This window comes from Lissotriton helveticus, chromosome 7 (genome assembly GCF_964261635.1).
Source record: "Lissotriton helveticus chromosome 7, aLisHel1.1, whole genome shotgun sequence".
NCBI lineage: Eukaryota > Metazoa > Chordata > Amphibia > Caudata > Salamandridae > Lissotriton > Lissotriton helveticus.
Genome location: NC_136068.1, coordinates 1,208,143,375 through 1,208,166,026, shown reverse-complemented (window position 1 = coordinate 1,208,166,026; position 22,652 = coordinate 1,208,143,375).

Sequence of the window (22,652 nt, the reverse complement as noted above, 5' to 3'; positions counted from 1 at the left end):
AAGTAGTTTATGTGTTCCAGAGCTGCGCCAGCATCTTTTGGATAGCAAGTTAACTGACCCCAGCGAGCTTGCTAAAGAGGCGGACCGCTGGACTAGCACCAGGGTTCACAAGGGGGTGGTAAGTACCCCAGCCAAAGGTGGACAGGGTCCCCAGCAGAAGAGTGGGGGGGAATGGGTAATCAAAAGGAGTCTTCTAAAGCGCCCCAAAATGGTTCCCAGGAGAAGGTGTCTCAACCCCCCCAAGCCTAAGAAGTCATGGCCCCCTAAGGGCACGCAGGACAAAAGGGCCCCACTTACTTGCTATTCATGTAGGGAGGTGGGGCACATTGCCCCCAAATGTCCAAAGAAGAAATCAGCACCCACTGGTGCTCCAGCTCCAGCTCCGGCGTTAGCCAGCGTAGCTTTGGGAGGGGATTTGATTTCTAGTGGGAAGGAGGGGTTAGCATTGATGACCCTTGTCTCTCTAGGAGACCAAGAGATGGCCCAGAAAACGTTGCTGCCCCAAAACACTAAGAAATACGGGCAGAAGGTGACCATCAATGGACAGGAAATAGAGGCTCTGAGAGACACAGGGGCCAGCGTGACATCTGTCAGGTGTCGGTGGGTGTCTGAAGAGCAAATTGTTCCCAAGGTACTCCGGCCTGTGGTGGCATCTGACAGTTCAGTGCGCTACTGCAAGTTGGCAAATGTTCCATTTGAATGGGGAGGGGTCTCCGGTATTTTGGAAATTGTTGTAAGTGATGCCTTGCCTGTAGATTGTCTATTAGGTAATGACCTGGAGAGCTCCCCATGGAAAGAGGTGGAACACAGGACTCACTTGGAGATGTTGGGTTTGCCTGCGTGGATCTGTGTGTCCACCCGTGCAATGACAGCCAGAGAGGGCGGTCTAGCAGAACTGGAGCCTGGAACAATGGCCCAGGAACCTGCCAAGAGAGGAAGGGGTAGAGGGCGCGGGAAACCAGCCCCCACTGTTCCCATGGTCCAGGAGGAAGCAGGCCCTGAGGGGGATGCCCTGGAACCTACAGGGGAGCAGGTGGCCGAGCTGGGGGAATTGCCTGAGCTGTCCCAGTGGCAGCAAGAGGGGGGTCCCTCCAGGGAGGAATTCTGCCAGGCTCAGAAGGAGTGCCCTTCTGTCATTGGTGTGCGGCAGCAGGCTGCAGACCAGGCAGCAGGCCTGGGGTCCAAAGAGCATTTGATCTACTGGGAGGATGACTTACTTTATAGTGAGCCTAAGTTCGCTGAGCCCGGTGCAGCCCGTGTGCTGGTAGTACCGGAGCGCTTCAGGAACTTCCTACTGGGTCTGGCTCATGACGTGCCTCTCGCAGGACATCTGGGGCAAGACAAGACCTATCACAGGCTTGTCACCCATTTCTACTGGCCCCAGATGAAGAAGCACGTCTCTGCCTTTTGTAAATCTTGCCAGACTTGTCAGGCCAGTGGCAAGAGCGGAGGGAAGTGCGTGGCACCCCTCCAACCTTTTCCTGTGGTGAGCACCCCTTTTGAGCGGGTGGGCATCGACATCATTGGGCCCCTGGACCCCAAGACATCCCTAGGCAACAGGTTTATCCTGGTCTTGGTGGACCATGCCACTCGGTACCCGGAGGCCATCCCGCTCAGGACAGTCACAGCCCCCGTGGTGGGTCGTGCCCTGATGGGAATCTTTTCCCGGGTGGGATTTCCCAGGGAGGTGGTCTCAGACAGGTGGACAAACTTCATTTCTAGGTATATGAAGTCCCTGTGGAGTGAGTGTGGGGTGACATACAAATTCACCACTCCTTATCACCCTCAAGGAAATGGATTGGTTGAAAGATTCAACCGCACATTGAAGGGCATGATTATGGGCCTGGAAGAGCCCATGAGGCGGAAATCTTGTTACCATGCCTATTGTTTGCCTACAGGGAGGTGCCCCAGAAATCCTTAGGGTTCAGTCCCTTTGAGTTGCTGTATGGCCACCCTGTCAGAGGGCCTATTACTCTGGTGAAGGAGGGGTGGGAAAAATCCCGTGGGAAAACCCCTCAGGATGTGTTCAGCTATGTGCTGGCCATTCGCAACCAGACCAAGCGCTTCAGGAAGCTCGCGCAAGAGAACCTGGAGGCTAGCCAGGAGGAAATGAAGAGATGGTATGACCAGAACACTTCTCTGGTTGAGTTCCACCCTGGTCAGAAAGTGTGGGTGATGGCGCCAGTGGAGCCTTGTGCGCTCCGTGACAAGTGGTCTGGGCCATATGAGGTGGTGGAGCGCAAGAGCGAGGTTACCTATTTGGTTAACCTGAAGACTCCCAGGCAGCCCCTGAGAGTGCTACATGTGAACCGCCTCAAACCCCACTTTGAGAGGTCTGAAGTGACTATGCTCATGGCTACAGATGCTGGAGGGGAGGAGAATAGTGATCCTCTCCCTGACCTCCTGGCAGTCAAGGAGCAAGATGGGTCAGTGGATGGTGTGGTCCTCTCCCCCACCCTGACCCCAGAGCAGCAGGAGGACTGTCGCCAAGTCTTGGGTCAGTTCGCCCTCCTGTTCTCCCTGACCCCAGGTGTCACCAAGTGGTGCGTCCACGATGTGGACACTGGAGACAGTCTGCCTGTGAAACAGAAGTTTTACAGAGTGGCTGACAAGGTCAGAGCCAGCATCAAGGAAGAAGTTTCCAAGATGTTGGCGCTAGGGGTTATTGAGCCCTCCAGCAGCCCCTGGGCTAGCCCAGTGGTCTTAGTGCCTAAGAAAGCTGCTACCCCCGGTGGCACCCCAGAACTTCGGTTCTGCGTGGACTACCGTGGGCTCAATGCGGTCACCAAGACTGACGCGCACCCCATCCCCAGAGCTGATGAGCTGGTGGATCGGTTGGGAGCTGCCCAGTACCTGAGCACTTTTGATTTGACTTCAGGGTACTTGTGGAAGGGTCAGCCCATAGCGCACCTGATGCCCAGGCTGCTGGTGCAGGGCGACTCTTAGTTTCCATCTTGAATAATTACCAAATAAAGAGACGGCCGCTGGAAGCAGGAATACAAGAATAGAGTTTTATTGCTCATGAGGAGAGCATGTCATTTCGGACACTCTCATGGTGTCTTCAGGAGGTGCTCTAACAAGTTTCTCTGAGGCTTCGTCTTTTATACACAGGTTTGTGGCACACAGGCATCCTTTATTACAATCAAGACATTGTGAAGTACGAAGATATTCCAACACGTGGCTACAGTAGGGGCCCTTATCCTCCATACAATAGGAGGGGGCTGTCACGCAGCTGAGTGTTCTGCTGATTCCTTTGGAATGTGTGCTCCTGATCGAATCTCGGGGGGTGGGGAGGTCATGATCAATAGTGGCTCTTTTTAAGAGAGAGGCGAGTGCATACAGTAGTGGGCAATAAACTGTATCCTCAGGCTAAGGGGTGACCAGCGGTCCATGTAGACAATTAGGTTCGGAGGAAGAGGTCATCAAAGGAGGGGTATTCATGGAGGGAAAGGAGGTGTTGGTCAGGCGCGGGGTGCGATTCTCAGAGACAGAGTCATGCGGGAGGGGAGGGCTCATGACTTGTGCATGTGAGAGCGGGGGCAGTCAGGGTGCATGGGGGGAGCTTGCAGGGTCAGGGAAGGGCGCTGGTGATCGATCGCAAACAGAGAGACCACGATACCTAAAATGGCTGTTGTATATATGTGTGCATGGGTCTATGCTGGCGGGGTAACACAGTCAGTGTTTTGCAAGGTCCATTCTGCTTACGACAAGAGGTACAGTGAACACAAATGAACGCCGCTTATGTACACATACATTGCCATTTTCAACAGTCGCCGCTTTTTTACATAAGCAAGTTCAATTTCTACCTAGTCGATGCTACAGGCAGAATGCAATACATGTCAATTTACATTTGTTGGGTTCTTCATACAAGCCTAGAGATCGGCATAATATTTAGTCGGTGTAGAATCAAGTTCAGACTTTTTCTCCGGTGACATTAATCAAGAGTAATCTGATACCTTCGGGCCTTATCAGTGCTTTGGAAAGCTAGATACATGGGTGACCGATGAAACATTTGTGAAAGCAAAAAAATTGAGGGAGGAATGCAATTTTGATGTAAACAACTAGTCAAGGGGTGGGTAGAAAGTTCTGGAAAAAGGGGGAGGGTCTTTGTCGCAATGTCTTTTAACAGAGTCCGTCTTCTTTTGTTGGCGCTGCTGAGCACCGGCGGTGGAGCTATAGGTCCAGCTCGGAATCATCCTTACGCGTTGCAGGGTGCGATCAGTCCTCTGCTGTTAGATCACAGTCCTGTTTTCTAACTTATTTTCTTAGGGGTGCCTTATGATGGGCACCTGCGTGTCTTTCTTCTTTCGTGGCAAAACCTAATTCTATAGTCAAAGTTTGTGCGAAAAGGGTGAGTTTGTTGAATAATCGAGGGAAGAAAGGGCGGAGTGGGATCAGATCTTTTGAGCACATCAAGGGACCAAAAGGAGCAAAGGATAACGAGCAGGCAGGCCCATCGGTCGGGCTCAAAAAGGACGGGGACTTCGGGCACGAGTGGGGCAGCAAATCGAGGGCTTCAAGGCAGCCCTTTATTCCTTAATCTGCCGAGTTTGAGAGTGGTGCCTCGTCCCGCGTCTCGTTGCTCGGTGGCTTCACCTTTGGTCGCGGTCACACGTGCTTCATGATCTGTGGCCAGGCCGTGCATCACGTCCAGCTCCTCTCCTCCGGTGATTGTATCTTTGAATGAGTACAGAAAAACAAGTTTTAGAAAAACTGGTAGGAGAAGACATTTATACATTTCAATTCCGTCCCCAATCCTATGTAGGTGGGGAAAAAGTTCATCGGTCATAGTCAGAAGTCGTCACGTATGGAGTCTGTAGGAGTGCATTGCCATGGAATTCATAACCCTGTTCGGCGCTCATTCGTGACGTACGTGGAGAGAAATTTGGACCTTTATACACAGTGTATTATAAAAAACTCAAAATCGAGTCCTTATGTAGAGACTCGCCCTTCCCTTTAACCCAAGCATCGACAATCTTACATTTCCCTTCGGGGTCGGCTAACTCTTGTAAGCAGGGGCGTTATCGTCATGAAGAAGGGGGAGGGGGCAGATGTAAAACATGCTTTTCTTGGGGAGTGGCCGTTAGTCAAGGTCATCAATTTCGCTTTCGAGGGTAGATGACATGAATCTGGGGTTAATCGGGGGAAACGGGGACGCTTTGGACAAGGAGCTGGGGTCGATCGGGAGAAGTGGGGTACTCTGGACATCCGCACTTAAGTGTAGAGGAGCGAAGTAATCTGTGAATCGGGAATTGCATTTTTAGCGAACCGAGAAACAGAAGGCCATTGACGTTATAGTCCCCCCATAAAAGGCCAGATTAGGGGACGTTAGTCGTCTGACCCGTCCTTTCTTTCATGACCAACTCGGGTCCTATAGTTTTGCAGAAAGGAGAGGTAGTAATATGGCAAGTCACAGTCGTTTTAGTTCCTGTCAATTTTTCCAAACACCTTTGTGTTCGAGGAGACCCAATTAGGTGTTGTGCCGGGGGCACAACGTTACCATACAAGGAAAGAGGGAACAGGGGGGGGACTTTAGAGAGTGAGAGAGAGAGAGAGAGAGAGAGAGAGAGAGAGAGAGAGATTGCACTCTAAATGGTCCATTCTGTACACGCATGACATGGAGCGAGAGAGAGAGAGAGAGAGAGAGAGAGAGAGAGAGAGAGAGACGTGTACAATAATGGGCCATTCAGCGCACACACAACACAGAACAACAGGGATTAAGTACTACGGAAACACAGGCAGAGGGATGACGTAGATCCATGCATCACGTATAACAAACTTAGACGGGGAAGACAGTACATGTATTATGTACAAAAATCCAAGACAAAACATAGAACAGTTATTGGCCAAAATTATCTTTTCCTGTATGCTGCGCATCCTAAGCTCTTTTTACCCTTTTCTTCTCTTTTAACCGTCGGCTGCCTTTACTGGTGGCTTTGATTGTACACACTTACGCCTTTGGCAATTGGTCATGAACTAACCTGATCGGGCTAATGCTCACGGTGGTATTTTCGAGTCATTTTAGTAAATGTGTTTCTAGGCTGAGACAACAGTTGGTGTCGATTGGAGAATAATGGGGCAGCTTTGAGTTACATGTCTATGAGGATGCGAAAAAGGAGGTAGTAGGTTTTTAAATATTGGCAATATTCCTAGTCCTCCCGGCGGAGGATACTTGTGTAAACCTTACCTCGGAATATTCCTTAAACTTTCCTTATTTAGATAAACGTAGGAATATATTCATTATTGTATGTCATTTTTGGTTGCATTATTTGGGGTACCAAGCGACGGCATATTTCGTAGTTCCCGCTTCAGGCTGTCCTCCCAGGCGCTAAGTTCAGGGAGAAAAATAGTCATGGTTTGCTTGTTGCGGTTAGGTACCATAATCAAACCCTTTTTCCCGTCTCTTCGTCCGCTAGATCACTGTTTTCATACATTAATCGATATTTCGATGTGACCTGCAGAGAGAGGGAAAAAGAAGGGTGGGGGGAACAGGGGCTACATTGATAGACACATCAGCGTGCATAAACCCAGAAAGGCTTTTACTTACTGCATACTCGGCCTATCTCCACGGGATACAGTCCCTGCCAATTGGGCGTTCAAGCCCAGGTGGACCGTTAGTGTGACTCTTCATATACAGGTAGCATGTAAAGTATAGGCTAAATACCGGGATCTTTAGCGGTTGCTTTGGCTGCACAAAAATGTGCAAGGTACATACAACAAAAACCTGGACTATTCATATTTGCACTATTTCTGTGTACTATACGTTTTAACTCTTTAACTAATCGAGCTGAGCCATTTCACCTGTATTTTAGTTATATCGGAAATAGTGGTCATTCATTTGAAACTTATCAACTTACGCGTGACAACTACGTTTGCTTTTTCCAAAAATCTTTAATAAGAATGTCGGTGTACAAATACGGGCCTACAACCCCGTGGGCCGGCCACGGAGCAGGCTGGAACTGTAGATGTGGGGATACTTTTATTAGCGGAAAACTTAATGGAGTCGGTGGTCGTTAATTTCATAAAAAGTGCGCCAAGTGCAATAAAAATCATATCGAATCTTTTAGTGTGAGCAAGTATCATAAGCATTGAAATTCGAACTTTCAATAATCATGATGCGCCAAAACTTAACAACAATTCATTGTCCGAATGTTCAATCGGTACCCATCTCATGTCAATTCATTGTCCTTCATTGTCCGAACACATAATCAGTACCCATCTCATATCAATTCATTGTCCGAGCTGACAGTATACATCCTATATCAATCCATTGTCCGAACATATAATCAGTACACATCCTATATCAATCTATATGTTTTAAAAACTTCATACATATCCCATGACACCAAGGCTGAGCAATCGGGGTACAATAAGGAGTTGAGAGTTTCATTTGCGTCGGCGCCATTTTGAGTGCAGTCAGGCAGATCCAGGCATAGTCTAAATCTCCACTAACTCGTGGTTGGCCCAGAGCTTCCTTTTGGCAGTCCAAAAAGTTCCGTTAAAGGGCAAAAGAAAGGATCGGTGGTCTGAACCATCAGTCAAAGGGGGAGGGAGGCAACAATTTTCCTACCGGGTCATACTGGGGTTTTCACCGGAACTGTTCCAAAACTGCAGTCTGCAGGATTCTAGTCATTCAAACCGAGGCTGGCGACAGCATGGGAGCGCCGACGTCCTGCGGCTATATTTCCATCGTTCCGTGGGCAATCATGGCAGTCATTCCCCATCGGGGGTATCTGCGGGAGTCGGGGACTCCCGCGGCTCCTCTAGAATCTTCAAGGTCGAGGAGAACTTCTATGATGGTGGAATCAGCAAGCAACCGGGCCATTCCTTCATGCTGGGCCCGCTCTTGCAAGTTTGACCGCCATTTTGAGAGTTCGGCAGCTACCGGCAATCGCGGGGTCAAATGAGCGGACGGGCTCCAACCTGCCGGGCGAGGCGTTGCAGCATTGCCACAGTGGACGAACCCTTTTGCTGGGTGCGAGGAGCGTTGGGGGTGCAGCTGGGGAGCCTCCACCTGGGGAGGTGGGAGAGGCTCGTTTGGGCCGCCTCTCCCTCCCGGTGCACCCCACGGCGTCTCGCTTGACATTTGTTATGGCCGGACCAGGCGATGAGGGCGAGGGGGGGGGGTCGGAGGCATGTGCAAGACATCCCCCCCAGTGTTGTCGCAGCCATTATAGAAGAAGTGGCGCCTAGCACGTTTCGGGCCGGGCCTCCGGTTGATGGCGGCCGGACGCTCTTCGCTCTGGCCCTAGGAACGGGTCCCTTGGTTCATCCGGTGGGGCAGACTTTGGCGCGTGGTGCCGCCTTCGGGCTATTTGCGCAGTGGCCTCTCCACCCCCAGGCCTCTTAGGGAAGCTGGTCCAGACTGTCTGAGAGAGGGGGGGTCGAGGACATGGACATCCCCCCCCCTGCAACTCTCCAGCGTTGTCGTAGCCGCCACCGCGGCTGGATCCCGTCGGCCTCGGCCTCTCCTCAGGCCCACCCCATGTGATGATCTCCGGCCGACGGTTGGCAGCAGGACCCGCCCTACATGTGTTGAAGATCTCGTCTTCCGGCTGGGCGTGGCCGCAAACCTGTTGTACTTTGGGGGTTTCCAGAATGGGGGCGGATGTCTGCTGACTTGTCTTTCCCAGGTTGCCGTTATTGGGGCGTGGCAGGCGGTGGGACAGACATGTTTGGAGCAGCGAGGCGCGATGAAGCCTCGTTGCCTCGTGGCCGTCGCAATGTCAAGCTTGGCTTCTCTTATCGTTTTCAGGTTTCTTATTACGGGCTTATTTCCAACGTTTCTTGTTTCTAGGACAATCATATGTTTTATCATTAAGTATTGTTATCGTTGCCTTATTCGTTATTTAATAAAAAAATTCATCAGTGGCCTACTGATTTCGTTTTCCTATTCTTTTCTTTCTAGTTTGTTTCGTGCTAAAGTTTCTGTTAACAGGATACAGTGATCACTTCGTTATTATTGCATATGTCCTTTTTCACTAGGGGTGCTCTCTGGTCGGGCCAGATGACCTACCTCTAGTAAATGGTCCGGGTGGAACTGGTTTATCAATCAGTGGGGAGTAGATAGGCATGACAGATTACAACGGGGGACAAAGGTCCGCATTACCCACCCTTCACTACTTGCAAAGACTAGACAGAGTATTTCTTTTCTATGTTATTTGCAAACAGAGAATACCTCCAAAGAGAACCAATTCCGAACAATCAATGTTCGGATAAACAATCAATCAATGAGGAATGAAATAGGCACGACGGATTACAATGGGGGCAAAAACCTGCGTTACCTACCCTTCACTATCTGCAAAGGGAGAGAGAATATTCCTATTCTTCCCCGTTTGTAGGCAGAGAAGATCCTTGAGAGAACCAACTTCGAGCAATTCAATGTTCGATCAAACAATCAATCAATGGGGAGAAAAAAATAGGTATGACGGATTACAATGGGGACAAAAGTCTGCATTACCTATCTGTCACTATCTGCAAAGGGAGACAGAATATTCCTATTCGTCCCCGTTTGTAGACAGGGAATATCTCGAAAAGCAATAATCGATAAAAACCGATTAACAAACAATCAATGGGGAGAAAAGATAGGCATGACGGATTACAATGGGGACAAAAGTCTGCATTACCTATCCTTCACTATCTGCAAAGGGAGACAGACGTTCCTATCTGTCGCTGTTTGCAGACACAGAATGTCTCCAAGAGAACCAATACTTCAAGTAGCACCCAAGGCTAAATGAACCAATCAATGAACAATACCAGTATCTAAATACTGTTTCCAATATCAACAATCAATCAATCAATCAGATGGATAAAGCCATCCTACCAATCAGACGTAAAGACGTCCTACTTAACCTTACCCGGACCGGACCGTGTGGACAGTTCTTCGCCTTCCTTTTTCCAGCGCCCGATCGTTCTCTTTTCTCCATATTTTTTCCGCAGCAGTCCTGTGGGATTCCAGTCAGGACAATAGGTCACTTGAGAGAGGTCCGTTCGGAATCGGTGAAGTTCATTCAATCGGCAGCCGGACGAGGGCCCTCTCAAGGCAGGTATACTCCAATCATTTAGATGTTCACCCCATCGTCTGGACCTCTCTTACCGGACCTTATGTCGCTGATGGGCCCCACGTGGGCCCAAATTGTGGAAGGGTCAGCCCATAGCGCACCTGATGCCCAGGCTGCTGGTGCAGGGCGACTCTTAGTTTCCATCTTGAATAATTACCAAATAAAGAGACGGGCGCTGGAAGCAGGAATACAAGAATAGAGTTTTATTGCTCATGAGGAGAGCATGTCATTTCGGACACTCTCATGGTGTCTTCAGGAGGTGCTCTAACAAGTTTCTCTGAGGCTTCGTCTTTTATACACAGGTTTGTGGCACACAGGCATCCTTTATTACAATCAAGACATTGTGAAGTACGAAGATATTCCAACACGTGGCTACAGTAGGGGCCCTTATCCTCCATACAATAGGAGGGGGCTGTCACGCAGCTGAGTGTTCTGCTGATTCCTTTGGAATGTGTGCTCCTGATCGAATCTCGGGGGGTGGGGAGGTCATGATCAATAGTGGCTCTTTTTAAGAGAGAGGCAAGTGCATACAGTAGTGGGCAATAAACTGTATCCTCAGGCTAAGGGGTGACCAGCGGTCCATGTAGACAATTAGGTTCGGAGGAAGAGGTCATCAAAGGAGGGGTATTCATGGAGGGAAAGGAGGTGTTGGTCAGGCGCGGGGTGCGATTCTCAGAGACAGAGTCATGCGGGAGGGGAGGGCTCATGACTTGTGCATGTGAGAGCGGGGGCAGTCAGGGTGCATGGGGGGAGCTTGCAGGGTCAGGGAAGGGCGCTGGTGATCGATCGCAAACAGAGAGACCACGATACCTAAAATGGCTGTTGTATATATGTGTGCATGGGTCTATGCTGGCGGGGTAACACAGTCAGTGTTTTGCAAGGTCCATTCTGCTTACGACAAGAGGTACAGTGAACACAAATGAACGCCGCTTATGTACACATACATTGCCATTTTCAACAGTACTGGCAGATTGCCTTAACTGAGGGGGCAAAGGAGAGGTCAGCATTTTCAACGCCAGAGGGGCACTTCCAGTTCCGTGTCATGCCCTTTGGGTTGAAAAATGCCCCTGCCACATTTCAGAGATTGGTCAACCAGGTACTGGCGGGGCTGGAGCAATTCAGCGCAGCATACCTGGATGACATTGCTGTGTTCAGCTCCACTTGAGAGGAACACCTGCAGCACCTCACTGAAGTGTTGATGGCTCTGCAAAAGGCAGGCCTCACTATCAAGGCCAGTAAATGCCAGATAGGGCAGGGATCTGTGGTGTACTTGGGACACCAGGTAGGGAGCGGCCAGGTGGCGCCCCTACAGGCAAAGATTGATACCATTCTGGCTTGGGAGTCCCCCAAGACCCAGACGGAGGTGAGAGCCTTTTTAGGTCTCACCGGGTATTACAGACGGTTTGTCAAAGGTTATGGCACCATTGTGGCCCCTTTGACAGAGCTGACATCTAGAAATCAGCCCAGAAAAGTGAATTGGACTGAGGCCTGTCAAACTGCTTTTGACACCCTGAAAGCTGCCATGTGCACAGCACCGGTGCTTAAGGCACCTGACTTTTCCAGTGAGTTCATTGTGCAAACTGACGCTTCAGAGCAAGGCGTGGGAGCAGTACTCTCACAGATCAATGATGAGGGCGGAGACCAACCAGTGGCTTTCATTAGCCGGAGGCTAATCCCCAGGGAACAGAAATGGAGTGCCATTGAAAGAGAAGCTTTCGCTGTGGTCTGGGCTCTGAAGAAGCTGAGGCCCTACCTGTTTGGGACTCACTTCCGTGTTCAGACCGACCACAGGCCCCTCAGATGGTTAATGCAGATGAGGGGTGAGAATCCAAAACTGTTGAGGTGGTCCATTTCCCTACAGGGGATGGACTTTACGGTGGAGCACCGCCCTGGTACAGAACACGCCAATGCTGACGGTCTGTCCAGATTCTTCCGCCTTTGTGATGAGGACTCCCAAGAGGTTGGGTAGTTCTCCCCACTTTCAGCTGGAGGGGACACGTGTTAGACCTGACACCCTTGGCGTGGTTTTTCCCCCATCTTTTTGCCTCTGACTCATGTATTTTTGATGCTGTGCTGGATTTCGTTTTTGCTGGTTTAGATGTTTTGGACACTCTGCCACTGCTGATCAGTGCCAGAGTGTAAGTGCTCCCTCTGTAAATTGCCTTATTGATTAAATATACCTGATTGGCATATTTGCATCACCATGAAGTCCCTAGTAAAGTGCACTATGTGTGCCAGGGTTGGTGATGACAGATGCTACTAGTGGGCCTGCAGCGCAGATTGCTCCACCCACATGAGTAGCCCTAAAGTGGTGTCTCAGGCCTGCCAGCGCAGGGCCTGTGTGCAGTCAGTGGACTGCCCTGTCCCCCTGGCCAGTGACTCCACTGGCTGGGCCTAACACTTCCCTGTCTGTGCACATCAGTCACCCCTATGGAAGGCTCAAGGTACCCCCCTGGGCAGGGTGCAGTGTATGGATAAGGTAGAGCATGTACTAGTGCAGGTCACATGCTCTGGCAGTGGGCAGCAGCCATTTTGTGCGCTCACCGCTGTAAGGCTATCTTGCTCCATAGAATAACATGGGGGAGGCTGGTCCCAATGGATACCAGCCTATCTCCTCAGAGGAACAAGATGGGACATAAGTGAAAGATATCCCTGAACTCAGAATTTAATAACACATCTTTTAGTGAAGGTTGTTTTTAAATCCTGTGTTTCAGAATAGTACTTTTAGAAAGTGGCTGTTCTCTTGTCTAAACCTTTCTGTGTGCCTGGGTCTGTTTGTGGAATGCCTGTCTGGTCTGAGGGTGACAGGGGCTGCAGAGCCCCCGGAGGGAGGGGGTCGGAGTCAACCCGTGGATGAAAGGCAACATCTGCTGCCAGGGAGGCGGGAGGAGATAGCGCCTGACAGTGCCGGGCTGTGCTTGCCTGACCACCATGCTGGCTCCCCCTCCTGCCGGCCAAACTGTCACCTCTGACCCTGATGCTGTCAGGAAGAAGAAAACCAGAAACCCCCAGCGCTCCGCAACCCCCAGAACTGGTTTAGACCGGGCCCAGGGCCCACTTGCACAAGAGACTTCAAAGGACTTCAAAGACTTTGAGGGGTATAAGGGAAGGACCCCTGACTACAGAAGATTAGATTCTAAGATTCTACAATCAAGAAGGAACCTCTGCTGGAAGACGGACTGCTGGAGAACTAAAGGAAGATTGCCTTGCTGTGTGCTCAAAGGGCTGACCTGTTCTGCTGTGCAACTGAAAGCTGAGGAGGAGAAAGGGACTTTGCTGTGTGCTGTGACCCAACCTGCTTGAAACTGCAAGACTTTGCTGTGTGCTGTGTCTACAAACTTGAATCTCCAAGGGCCTGAGAGGAGCTGGCCCCCTGTCTGCAACCCAGGGACATAAAGGTTGCCCAAGGACTACGAAACTCTGCCGTGCCCCCTGAAGCTGCTGGGTGGCGAGGAGATCGTGAACCCGTGGGGTGGTCTGCCCAAACGCGTGTTTGCTAATTGACAGCTGTGTGGAACAATCGCTGTGCTCATCGGCACAGATTCAGGGGTGGGGAAACGTCGTGGTGTCTTCCTGAGTCTAGGAACCCCCCCCTGCCGATTTGGCTGGTGAGGAAACAGGCTGCCCGCGATCTACGGACCTAAAGATCTCTTGCCGCCAAATCACCATCGCGGCCCGGGGCCAGGAACACCCCCCGCAACTTGCCTCGGTGTTCAGGAGCTGCAGCGGCGAAGAACGAAGCCGCCGCGCTCCCATTGGCTGAGGGAGCAGAGCCCCCTCACTAACGCCGCGACGGGATTGGCCCGTGGAGCGTGGCGTCATCGGCGAGGCCGCGCTGCCATTGGTTGGCGGCCTCGCGTTCGGAGGGGCTCGTCAGAAGAGCCGCGACGGGATTGGCTGCCTCAGCTGCAGCTGACCCTGAAGCCGAGGAAGGGCCGTGATCACCGTCGGGACCGGGGAAGACTAACCGGACCTCGCCGGGTGAATCCAGAGAGCGCCCCGCACCCCTGGTCTGCCGTCCCCCCACAAGTTGAGCAGCACCACCTCCCCCGCCGCTCGTTGGATTGTCGAGAGCGGGCGGGAGAGGAAAGGGGAGCGGCCGGGGTGGGGGACGAGTGCGGTCTGATCGGCGCGGTGCGCCCGGAGCCTAAGAACGAGTGGGTCTGTCTCGGGGGAGAGAAAGAGTCCCTGGGCCTCGCGGAGGAGCGCATTTACCCAGCGCTTGAAGCCCACACGGAAGAGTACACGTGGGCAGTGTTTCCTTGCTCGTTTTGGGAGCGCATTTTTCTTAGATCAGTCAGTAATGCTTATTCTGAGTGCTGATCCCCAAAGAGACTTGAGACTGTCTTTTTATTAAGAACTTCCTATTTACAAGTACTGCAACCATTAAGATTAAGAGCAACCTTTGAGTGATAAAGTGATTATTGTGCAACTATCGTATTTACCTTGCTGAAACTAGATAAAGCTATATATTTTGATAAAATATACTTACCTGTGTTGTCTCAGTTTGTGGTGCATTGGGGATTATTGTTGTGTTAAGTGCAAATATTATCCACATTGCCTCTGTTTAGCCTAGACTGCTCGTGCCATGCTACCTAGAGGGTGAGCAGGGGTTATCTCAGAGGGCTATTCCTTCACCCTGACTAGAAGCAAGAGTCCCTACTTGGTCTAAGGTACCTACCTCTGCCAACTAGAGACCCCCAGATCTAACAGCTTCCGGTAGAATACCGAGTGCGGTTCAAGGTCCTGTGTATGACCTATAGAGTCATCACAAAAAATAGTGACTCTGGAGTAAGCTCCATCATCTCTAATTACATCCCTGGAAGGAACCTGCGTTCCTCCGGGAAATTACTTCTGTCAGCCCCTCGTATACGAAGAGCTAAATGGGGTGGCAGGGCCTTTTCCACCCTTGCCCCTAAATGGTGGAATGAACTCCCTTTGGATCTCAGGTCCCTACCCACATTGCAGGCATTTCGTGGTGCACTTAAAACTCGCCTCTTCCTGCAAGCCTATGTGTAATGGATGATTGGTTCTACTTTTTGATTTTATTGTTAGGCGCCTTGATACCTTCGGGTTATTGTTTTTGCGCGTTATAAATTATTTTCATTCATTCAGCCCCCATATGTAAGTGTTTACAATAACATTCATCTTAGCTGCTAAGTGGACCAATATCTTATGTGACTTCACCAGCGAGCCCTTTTTAGTTAAATGCATTCATATTTTTAACTTTAAAATGTTGATTTGGGGATCCAACATCACAGCATGCTAAGTGCCTTTGGCTGTCCTTTAAGAACTGTGTTGTATCTTGAGTCCCATGTTATGCTTGCCCTCTCTGTGGAATCTTGATGTGATGTCACCTTACAGAATGTTGGGAGTCAAATAGCCACAGTTGGCTGGGCTTAGCGCAGCATGCTGGCTGCTCCTGGTGGGGTCTCGCTGTGATCTTTTACCATCTTGAATAAACCTATTTGAAACACCTGAACCTGCGTGGACTTGATCACTACAATTTTTGGCGACAATCCTGAAGCGAACCTGCGTCTGTCACCTCTTCAAACCTCAAGTAACTCCAAGTACAGACTCTACAGTAACTAAAGCTAGCATCTATCTCAACTGGCATCCTTGACTCCACCAGTGACCTCCCATCGGTCGCCCACATCAGCCTACCAGTTGTTCCTGTGCGTCTGGGGAAGTGCCACTACAGGAGCTGCCCATTCAAGCTTGGGTGTCTACTCCATACTAGCTCTACGCATCTTGTGCTGTGCCTGCGTCCTGTGTTGTGCCTTCAGTGAGAGTAAACCTGCTTGCCAAAGTCTACGCTTTGTGCTCTACTTCAGTGAGGGTAAACCTGCCATTCACAAACGTCTGCACTCTACTTCTCTTGTGCTGTGCCTTCAATTACCACATATGGACGCCTACACTGTCTGGCAAAGAAGTATGGTATTATATATGTGCGCTAGCAAGGCCATTTTGTTTGCACCTCTCCTGACATTAACCTCTCTCAGTATCTCAACCTGTGTGGGAGAGTCGTGGTCTGACAGATGGGATTTGCCCTCAATCTTACGTGGGACTGTATCGACATTTGTACTAATTGGAGCAAGAGGAGTGCTACTGGCTCAAATCTACATTGTCTGCCTTTTTCAAGTGGTGATGCTACGTGAATAATCTTCTACCACTGGATTAAGATCAAGATTTTATTTTCGCTCTGCCTGCTCGGTTTATGCTGCCTACGTGTTCCTTATGTCCCCAAAGCCCCCGTGTGAAAGTGCGCAGTCTGCCTATCTATTTCACGGTACCAGAAACTGTCTTTCTACGTTTTCCGGTGATTGCGGGAATTTTTGATACCAGAAGGGGTTACCTCTGCACTCTAACAGGTACAGCAAGTCGCAACGTAGAGACAGATTTGGGGCACATACACCCGCGCTGTTTGACAAGCGCATGGACAGTGCTTGTGTTGGGTAAGAGCAATGTCCTTTAGTACATTTTTATTTGTGTTTGCTCTGCCTTTCAACGCGTGTCCTGTGGTGTCATTTCTCACTTTGATAGTTGGTGCATGTTTCAACCAGTGCGCGCACTCATACCTGTTTCGTGACGTGTGCAGCTCCGTGGGATTCTATGTGACACCTGCTCTTCCAGTCCTGTACGATCCTCTGTGACGCCTGTGCTTTCATCTCTATGTGATCCTCTGTAATGCCTGCTTGTCTTTCTCGGACATTTTGGTGCACGTTTGTTAAAAGAACCACACTGTACCAGCATGTCACAGCGTGCCTCCATTTTGAAGTCCTGTGCAATTTCCTCAAGTTTTTGCCAACCACTTGCTTTGCCAGCCACATTTTGCACTCTTGCAAGGATGCGGAATATGGGGCGCATAAGAATGTTTCTAACGCAGAACACCCTGGGCCTCTGTGATTGCGTGCAACTGTACTTCCATCCCTAGCACACTCTTTCTGACTCCTGTTTGTTTTGCCAACTGATTGCTGAAGCGTCGCAATACTGAGTTGGGCTGAAGCGGCTCATGTTGTCCTGGTTTGGCTGTTCCCACCAGACAGTGCAGGTACTTTTCTATCTTCGGCTTTGTGCACATTGGGGCACTTCATCACTGTTTGGGGCAACTACAGACTCCACGTCAGAGCCCTTGTGCACTTTTGGGGGCAACTACAAACTCTTCCTGTTCACACTGCCTTGGAGTTTGTCATTGCCGTTTTCCTTTGCTGGGCGTTGGCAGTGTCTCTCCTATGCACACATTACTTTATGCTGTAATTACGGCTAATGTTTATGGACCCTAGTTATACGCCAAGTTGGTAGACGCTGTCAAGAGTCCATTATGCATGCTTTTTGTTCCCCTACACTGAGTTTGCAGTGGGTCTCAGTCTCTTCTGATCGTTCTTGGTCTTTATGCATGCTATTTGTTCCCTTACACTGCGACTGCTTTGGGTTTTAGTCCCATTAGCCAGCGTTGGGTCTTAGTCCCATCTGCTTGGTGTACATTTATACAATTTTCACAAGTCCACAATATTTTTGTTGTCCCTTTTTACAGGGGATCTATGCAATGGTTTTAGTTCGTCCTGCATCCATGCAAGGGTTACAGTCCTGTTGCATATGTGTCTTTCTCTATAACCTAGAGGTTGCTTATGAGTTCTTACCCACACATATCTGGTTGCCGGGTTCACACCCATACTATTTTTCACATGCGCACAAATTTTAGCATTCTTATGCGAGGGTGTCAGTCCCTATGCATCTGTTACGCATCTCCATCCCAAAAGATTTGTCATGGGTTCCCACCCATGCATTCGGGTTTACATATTTAGTTTACGTTTTATACCCTTTTTGAGTGCATTTCATGATTTCAATGCTAGTTATGTACTGTTTATGTACTGTTTATATTGAATTTTCTTTTGTGAAATATGCACTGTTGTCTTTGTATTACAATCTTGTCGTATTGTAACAATAATGGTGTTTGGATGAGGAATCCCCTCTTACTTTACTCTTCTGAGGTCTTCTTCTCGTGTCTCTTGTGGATTCTGAGCTTTCCTCTGCTTTTCTGTCGTGTTTCCTTTCTCTGCGTTCATCGAAGCCTGTAACCGTGTGTTCTGCTAGTTTTCCATTTTCAGCCTCCTTTCATTCCTGTTCTGACCAGTGGGTGTGCTTTGGGGCAGTGTTTTGTGCTTCCTTTTCTCCTTCTCTGACGTTGTATTTTTTGTTTGTTTTTGTTTATAGAAGGGAGGAGGATTTCTATGTTTTTATTTTCTTTTCTTCTTTGCTTCTCGATTTCGCTCTTGTTGCTCTGGTTTTACGGTTCTGTTTCCTCTGTGTTTTTTCTTTCGCAGTTCTTCTCCCTTGTTCTCTTATTGTTGTTTTTTTTCATTAAGAAGAAAGGGGGATATATTGTATCTTGAGTCCCATGTTATCCTTGCCCTCTCTGTGGATTCTTGATGTGATGTCACCTTACAGAATGTTGGGAGTCAAATAGCCACAGTTGGCTGGACTGAGCAGCATGCTGGCTGCTCCTGGTGGGGTCTCGCTGTGATCTTGTACCATCTTGAATAAACCTCTTTGAATCACCTGAACCTGCGTGGACTTGATCACTACAAACTGGCAGATGGTATCACCAGGGCCGGACTGGGAAACGAAACCGGCCTTGGCAAACTGCTTGGCCGCCCCCTCTCCCTGGAGGGAGGGGGGGTGCAGCCAGGCCGTTTACGAGGGCCGATTCTGGACGATTTTGTTACAGGGGGCGATATTGCTGACCCCCAGTAACAAAAACATCCCCCAGGGTCCCAGAACTGGCCCCCACCCTGATGGCCCACTGTGGAAACGCCCGGTGACCGCAACGGCCAGTCCGGCCCTGGGTATCACACATGGCACGCGCTAGATAGGAACTATATACAATGGACTTCATCATAGTTATGAGGTAGCCCCAATTCTAGGATACAGGTGTGTCAAAAGTTTTTGTTTATAAGTTAACACAAGAATATTCAAAGCCAATGAGTCTGGCTATGGCACGCTAATGCAGTTTTTTTTTTAATTGCAGGCATGTGCAAAAAAAAGTAAAAGAAGAATAAAGTGAAAATATTATGGCACCTAACGATGGTGGCCATATGCTTACAATACAAATTTCAGATATAATAAACAATAACCATTGCATATCATTGTAATGGACGAGCAAGGATGTTTTCTAACAGGCGGGTGTACTTAGAACAGGTGTGGAAACCCTTTTTAGGTCAAATGCATAATATAGGACTCTTATTGGTATAAAAATGTACTGTTGGTGTTGAATTATTGTAATCAGAAGTTATAGTTTAAACTTACAAGGGTGATTCATAATTAAAAAATAAGGAATGGAAAGAAAAAAAAACATTAGAAAAGTAAAGTGTGGGTCGACCAGGCTTGGCACTGAAGTGCACTCATTTTAGGTCCATGCAGTATACTGCGATAGGCTAAAGCAAAATGTAAATAACAGTTCAATAAACCAATGGGTGAAGAGGGCTGACTCAAAGCCTTTCTAGGTATGAAAATATGTAAGCATGTTTCTTTGATTTATTGTTTGTTTATGTGAGGCCAGTAGGATAGCTAACACAATCTCTAAGCAATACATAAGAAGTGGCTGCATTTGAGAAAATTAAATATCTAATCTAAAAAGGGAAAAAGGCGGTGGGGTGTAACCTGCTGCACAGTTGCAGCAACTGTGCAGAAGGTTACAAAAAGCATTTCTTGCTTGTCTAACTATAGTGCAGTGAATCACATATACTCAACATTTCTTGGTTTACGGATAGAATCCATTCTATAAATAAAGAAGAGCCACTGCACAGCACTTGTGAATCCACATTCTTATCGATGGCTGTTTGGAAGATGCAAAATTCCTATTCTGGAAAGCTATATGTTGGGGTAAGGTAGTTTTCATGTTGGACAACACATAAGGAAGGACATTTTAAAGTCACGAGTTTTGAATAAAATATTAACAATCCTGATAAAACAAAAAAAAAAAAAAAATGATTGCTTTCTGCATACAGTGTGTGGATGAGATAAAGTATTCAAAGTGTAATTATTGTTTGTACTTTATGATAGTTCCTTAAGAATTCCTAAGAAAAGAATGCATAGGAGGTGGAATAATGCAAAAAACCGACAACAGCATGAGGTGAAAGAGTAATGCTATTATCTGTAGGAGCCAAAGCCTTCTCTATGTATACATTTAAATATTGTTAACTGTATGTCATTATCCAACACCCCCCAGTGAGTGAGCCATTTACAAACTTGCAATAAAATGAGCTCCAAGTCAGTTACACATTTAACCCGCTGTGCCCAATGAACATGGGCCCCAGAATTGGGCTGAGCAAGACTAGGTGCAGGGCTTTGTTTAGCCAGAGTATTGGGTTGCCTATGGTGCGATATTGGTGCATGGCAATAGCGATAAACATTTCATTTTGTTTCCTCTTCAAGTTTTTTATTTTTTATGCTTGGTATATCTCATGACGAGGAGCTCACATTGTCAGTGTTAAACTTGTCAGACTTTTGGTGGTCTTCCCCCAAATTGTTTGCCTACTTGCCTCCAGTTTTTGCTGAAATTCTCTATTATTGGCCTTAGGAATCTGCGCACATTAGCACTGCTAACCAGTGCATAAGTGCTTGTGCTCACTCCCCTAAACATGGTTAGATTGGCATACACCTAATTAGCATATTTAGTTTGTTTATAAGTCCCATGTAGGGTGGTATACCATATACCCAGGGCCTGTAAATTAAATGCTACCAGAGGGTCTGCACCACTTATTGTGCCACACAATTAAGTAGCACTCTAAAACATGTCCCACGTCTGCCTTTGCAGACTGAGTGTAGGTTTAAACTGCCATATTGACTTGGCATTTAAACCCACTTGCTAAGCCTTAAACTCCTCTTTTATTACATATGTCAGCCCTAACGTAGGCCCTAGGCAGCCTCCCATAGGGCAGGGAGCTGTGTAATTAAAAGGATGGACATGTACCTTTAAGTTTTACATGTCCTAGTAGTAAAAAACTCATGCATTTGTTTTCATTACTGTGAGGCCTACCCCTCACATAGGATAGCATTGGGGATTCCGCATTATATTTAATAAGCTGTGATTCCTTATTGGGAGCAGGTGGATATGTCATGTTTGGTACCTATGAAATTGTAATGATAAACTCTCTTTCATGATAAAGTCGAATTTTTCATTACAATTTTGAAAATGCCACTTTTAGATAGTTGCCATTTTCCCATACTTGGCGCTTTGTGCTTGCAGCCTGTCTTGGGTCACATTACTGGGTGTTGCTGACAGACTTTGTGAGATGTGCCTCAATGGGCCCTCTACTTGCAGGATGGGGGTGGGGGGGGTGGAGCTGACCACAGCCCGTTTACAACTGAATAGCCTGTGCTCTGCCTTAATTAAAGACACTGCATTGTCACTGCAGACTGCTTGTAGTCAGTTCAGGGGAGCCAGGAAATTCAATGCACATCAAATAACCTTTCCAGAAGCTTCTCCCATCTTCCAGAAGAAGGGCACCAGTGTATAAAAATAGGACTTTCAGACCCACACTTCATTTCACTACTGGACATGCGGAAGGACTCTCAGACGACTGCCTGCTGCTGTGGCTTGCCATGCACTCTGCCAGACTGCTGCTGTACCAGGAAGGACTGCTTTGCTTCCTGGAGCCTGCCTTGAACCCTCAGAGGCCTGCCTTGCTATTGAGCCCTACAACTTCACCTGCACCTAGGACCACCAGAAGTGACTCCAACGGCTAGTTTGCTGACCTCCTGTTCAAGCCATAGGGACATAAAAGGCTCCTACCATCTTGAACCCGTACCTTGACCCATACTGAGTGAGTCCTGAACCCCAAAGAGGTGTCTCACCAGCCCTGGGCCCTTGGTTGTGGTGCTAAAGATGCCCAGATGGCCAATTGCCAAAACGTGTGGCTAAAAACTGCTATGAGAACTAGGAGGAGACCAGGGCCACCCTGCTCGCCTATCTGCCTGAGATACATTGCTGGTCAGATTGACTTTGCTGTTTCTCCCGTTACGTTCTTCTCTGCAGTAATAAACTTTCCAGTAGTCCTTCCCCAGAGTGGTATCCAACTTCATGGAACTGTCTTTGGCTACATCCTTCTGCCTCCTCCTGCTGGAGATTTTCAAATTCCATCACGGCGACTAAGTCAGAACATAGAAATCTTCACTGCGGCTTCGACCCAAGGCCGTCCTATACGGATAACTCCTGCATCCTTGACCCACTGAACTTTGCCTTCTCAGACACCTTTTAGCTAACAGAGCCCAATCCACTTCTTGTATCCGAACCGCGCTCCATTGCAGTCGGACATATTTTTTTACTTTGACCGGTCTTATGTGACTAGATGTCCGCTGTTGGCGCTTTGATCTTTTAGGCACTACTTTTTACTAAAAACGTTACAAAATCAGTACTCCGTTTCTACTCATTGAATTTTTGTCAATTTGGTGTCAAATAATTTATTAACATTTATTCTATTTTGCTAAATTGGTTTGCGATTATTCTTGTGTTTTCACTTAAATAATGTTGTGTGCTTCATAAATACTTTATACATTGCCTCCAAGTTAAGCCTGACTGCTTTTTGGCGC